A 5,303-nucleotide genomic window follows, 5' to 3' on the forward strand; every position below is an offset into this window, starting at 1 on the left:
CGTGAACAAAATAAAGTCCTTAAGTTAATGTACCACAATTTGTTTATCCACTCACCAACTGATGGACATTTGGGTTGTTTCCAGCTTGGGGCTATGATGAAAAACGTTGCTATAAGCATTGTTGCAAGCCTGTGTGGTTTTCTGCACTCATTTATCTTGGGTACATACTTAGGAGTGGAATTGCTATGTTGCATGTTAGAACTGTGTTTAAGTTTAATAAGAAATCACCAAAGAGTTTTCCAAAGTGGGTGTCCCCTTTTCTACTCCCACAAATAATACAGGAAGATTCTAGTTGCTCTAGCTCCTCATTATTACTTGTTATTGTTCGTTCTTTTCTGTTTGTTTGTTTTTACGTTATAAGGTTTATTGGGGTTTTATATATAGTAAAACTCATACTTTTTACTTCTATGTATTTTGAAAAATACAGGGGTGGGCAAAATTAAGTTTAAACTTGTAACACATCCCTAACCAGATAGCTCAGTTGGTTAGTGTGTCATCCTGAAGCGCAAAGGTTGTTAGTTTGATACCAGTCAGGGCACATACGGGAACAGATGTTCCTGTTCCTGTCTCTCTCACTCTCACTCTCCCTTCCTCTCTTTCTAAAATCAGTAAGTAGCCTGACCTGTGGTGGCGCAGTGGATAAAGCGTCGACCTGGAAATGCTGAGGTTGCCGGTTTGAAACCCTGGGCTTGCCTGGTCAAGGCACATATGGGAGTTGATGCTTCCAGCTCCTCCCCCCTTCTCTCTCTCTCTGTCTCTCTCCTCTCTCTCTCTCTGTCTTTCCCTTTCCTCTCTAAAATGAATAAATAAAAAATTTAAAAAAAAAAAAAAAAAAAAAAACCTTTAAAATCAGTAAGTAAAAATTTAAAAAAAAAGTTGTAATACAAATAAATAATACAATAATTAATAACCATACAAGAATAGCTGTGTTTTGCATACTCACAACTGTTAACCTATTTTTGCCCACCCCTGTATATATAGTCATGTAACCACTATCACAATCAAGATACAGAATATTGTTCTGGCCGTGTAGCTCAGTTGGTCAGAGCATCATCCGCTATGCCAAGGTTGTGGGTTCCAACCCCAGTCAGGGCACTTACAAGATTCAACCAGCCTGACCAGGCGGTAGCGTAGTGGATAGAGCGTTGGACTGGGATGCCGAGGACTCAGGTTCGAGACTCCAAGGTCGCCAGTTTGAGTGCGGGCTCAACTGGTTTCAGCAAAAGCTCACCGGCTTGGACCCAAGGTCGCTGGCTCGAGCAAGGGGTTACTGGATCTGCTGAAGGCCCGCGGTCAAGGCACACGAGAAAGCAATCAATGAACAACTAAGGTGTCACAACGAAAAACTGAATATTGATGCTTCTCATCCCTCTCCGTTCCTGTCTGTCTATCCCTAGCTATCCCTCTCTCTGACTCTCTCTCTGTCTCTGTAAAAAAACAAAATAAAATAAAATAATAATAATAATAAATCTAAAAAAAAAAATGATTCAACCAATGAATGCATAAATGAACAGATCAATGTTTTTCTCTCTCTCTCCCTTCATTTCTCTCTCCCTTTCTCTTTCTCTCTCTAAAAAAAAATTAGTCAGCCTGACCTATGGTGGCGCAATGGATAAAGCATCGACCTGTCGACCTGGGACGCTGAGGTCTCTGGTTCGAGGCCCCAGGCTTGCCTGGTCAAGGCACATAAGTGAGTTGATGCTTCCTGCTCCTCTCCTCCCTTCTTTGCTCTCTCTTTCTCTCTTTCTCTCCTCTCTAAAAATGAACAAATAAAATATAAATTTTTATAAAAATTAGTTAAAAAGAAGATACAGAATATCTAAGTAGGCTTATTGAGTCATATAATAACTGTATGTTTACCTTTGTAAGAAAGTGCCGGCCGGTTGGCTCAGCGGTAGAGCGTCGGCCTGGCGTGCGGGGGACCCAGGTTCGATTCCCGGCGCATGCGGGAGTCTGTCTGACTGTCTCTCCCCGTTTCCAGCTTCACAAAAATACAAAATAAAATAAATTCTTAAAAAAAAAAAAAAAAAAAAAAAGAAAGTGCCGAACTCTTTTCTGGAATCATACCATTTTACATTCCTACAAGCAATGAATGAGAATTCCGGCAGCTCCACATCCTTGACACCACTGGTATTGTCTTTTTTTTTTTTTTTTAATCATTCTAATAGGTATGTGATGGTATTTACTTATGGTTTTAGTTTGCATATCTCTGATGACTAATTATGTTGAGTATCTTTTCATGTGCTTATTGGATATTCATGTATCTTTTCCTATGAAGTGTCTATTCAAACGTTTTATTCAATTTTAAATTTTTTCTTTATTGACTTTTTTTTTAGAGAGAGATCGAGGGAGGAAGGATGGGGTTGGGAGAGAGAGGAAACATTGATCCGCTCTTGTATGTGCCCTGACCAGGGATTGAACCAGCAATCTCTGTGCATCAGGACAACACTCGAAACAACCAAGCTCTTTGGCCAAAGCCTTTTATCCAATTTTTTGTTAGGTTGTTTATCTTTGTGTTATTGAATTGTAAGAGTTCCTTATTAGTCTAGATTCAATTGTCTAGTATATGTATTATGAATATTTTTTCTAAGCCAGAGGCTTGCCTTTTTCTTTTCTTTATTTTTTTAAGTGATTCATTTTCATTTTGTTTTTTAGTTGTCTTGACAACCATGTATAATAGTCTATGTAATTGGGATTCCTAAAGTTTTGTAATCAAGCAATATAATGCTTATTAAATTTTTTATTGGCATAATATTTAAATAACATAAAATTCAGCATTTTAACCACTTGAAGTATATCATCAAGTGGCTTTCTCATTTTCTTAACAGTGAATTTTAAAGAGCAGAATTTTCTTTTTTTTTTTTAGCAAGAGAGAGAGACAGACAGGGACAGACAGGAAGGGAAGACAGATGAGAAGAATTAATTCTTCATTGCAGCTCCTTAGTTATTCATTGACTGCTTTCTCATATGTGCCTTGAGTGGGAGGGTGGGGAGCTCCAGCTAAGCCAGTGACCCCTTGCTCAAGCCAACAACCTTGGGCTTCAAGCCAGTGACCTTAGGGCTCAAGCTAGTGACCATGGGGTCATGTCTATGATCCCACACTCAAGTCGGTGACCCTGCGCTCAAGCCAGATGAGCTCACACTCAAGCCAGCAACCTTGGGGTTTTGAACCTCGATCCTCAGTGTTCCAGGCTGACGCTCTATCCACTGCACCACTGCCTGGTCAGGACAAACAACAGCTTCTTATTTTTATTTTTTTAATTAATTTTTAGAGAGAAGAGAGAGAGAGAGAGAAAGAGAGAGAGAGAGAGAGAAGGGGGAGGGAGGAGCAGGAAGCATCAACTCCCATATGTGCCTTGACCAGGCAAACCCAGGATTTTGAATCGGGGACTTGAGCATTCCAGGTCGACGCTTTATCCACTGCGCCACCACAGGTCAGGCCAAACAACAGCTTCTTAATTCTCCACTAGGTTGGCTCAGTGGTAGAGCGTCGGCCTGGCGTGCAGAAGTCCCAGGTTCGATTCCCGGCCAGGGCACACAGGAGAAGCATCCATTTGCTTCTCCACCCCTCCCCCTTTCCTTCCTCTCTGTCTCTCTCTTCTCCTCCCGCAGCCAAGGCTCCATTGGAGCAAAGATGGCCCGGGCGCTGGGGATGGCTCCTTGGCCTCTGCCCCAGGCGCTAGAGTGGCTCTGGTCGCGGCAGAGCGATGCCCCGGAGGGGCAGAGCATCGCCCCCTGGTGGGCAGAGCGTCGCCCCCCGGGTGGACGTGCCGGGTGGATCCCAGTCAGGCGCATGCGGGAGTCTGTCTGACTGTCTCTCCCCGTTTCTAGCTTCAGAAAAATAATAAATAAATAAATAAATAAATTCTCCACTAGGGAGCCACTGCCCATCCACTTTCATCCCACGTGGTTCAGATGAGGCTGACCTCAACAGCCCTCTCCTAAGGTGGACACATTGCCCAGGCTTGGCCAGTGAGCATCAGCACCAGGACATTTTTCTAGAACTAAGTATTGTTTTATAAAACTGGGAAAATTTGTTTTCTTTTTCCCCGTGGTTTTTGGAGTAGGGGAGCTGAAGAGAGCCACTACCGCCAGAGAAGGATGCCAACGTCAGACTTTGTAGCTACAGACTGACAGATACCCGCTATTTCCGCAGCTGGTCCCAGCTGTGCCTGAAGCTTATAAAACTCCTGGCTTTCCTATTCTGACTCAATAGACTTTTATTTTTTTAACTTAAGACCAGTTGAGTTGAGCCTACTTCCCCTGATAAACATAAAAAATTAATAGAGGCAATAAGGAAAAAGGCAGGATTAACACAGGCACCTCGGGAACTCAGCTGGCCAACTTTTGAGACAAGTCTTACTGAATCTCCTTTGTTTTGGATACCTCAGCCCTGCCCCTCTGTCCAGTCTATCAACAAGTCCTTCAAGAGCAGTATTTTTTTACACTAACAATAATGACCCACTAGTGAGTCATGAAATAAATTTAATGGGTTATGGCCAGCACGTTTTTAGTGAAAGACAATATAGCATAGAAGGAATAGAAAATATCAGTGTGTTGCATGTTGTAAGTCTCAGCATTATTTTATAAAACTTTTCTTTCTGCCTGACCAGGCGGTGGCGCAGTGGATAGAGCGTCAGACTGGGATGCGGAGGACCCAGGTTCGAGACCCCGAGGTCGCTAGTTTGAGCACGGGCTCATCTGGTTTGAGCAAAAGCTCACCAGCTTGGACCCAAGGTTGCTGGCTTGAGCAAGGGGTTATTCGGTCTGCTGTAGCCCCACGGTCAAGGCACATATGAGAAAGCAATCAATGAACAACTAAGGTGTCACAACAAAAAACTGATGATTGATGCTTCTCATCTCTCTCCATTCCTGTCTGTCTGTCCCTATCTATCCCTCTCTCTGACTCTCTCTCTGTCTCTGAAAAAAAACAAAACAAAAAAACCCCCACAAAACTTTTCTTTCTGTTATATGCATGTATGCAGGGTATGTAAAACGTATTTCTTCCTGTGGGATACCGTTAAATATGTTTGAAAACCACCACTATAGAGCACTTTGTGGCAAACACTGGGGGTTGATAGAGCACCCATTTAGCCACTCCCTTTTCTCTTTACTATGTTCAGGAATGGAAGCAGCCGTGTACTTATAGGGAAGTTGGCCTGACCTGTGGTGGCGCAGTGGATAAAACAGCAACCTGAAACCCTGAAGTCTCTGATTCAAAGCCCTGGGCTTGCCTGATCAAGGCACATATGGGAGTTGATGCTTCCTGCTTCTCCTCCTTCTCTCTCTCTAAATAAATAAAT

Source organism: Saccopteryx bilineata, chromosome 6 (genome assembly GCF_036850765.1).
Source record: "Saccopteryx bilineata isolate mSacBil1 chromosome 6, mSacBil1_pri_phased_curated, whole genome shotgun sequence".
In the NCBI taxonomy this organism is placed as follows: Eukaryota; Metazoa; Chordata; class Mammalia; order Chiroptera; family Emballonuridae; genus Saccopteryx; species Saccopteryx bilineata.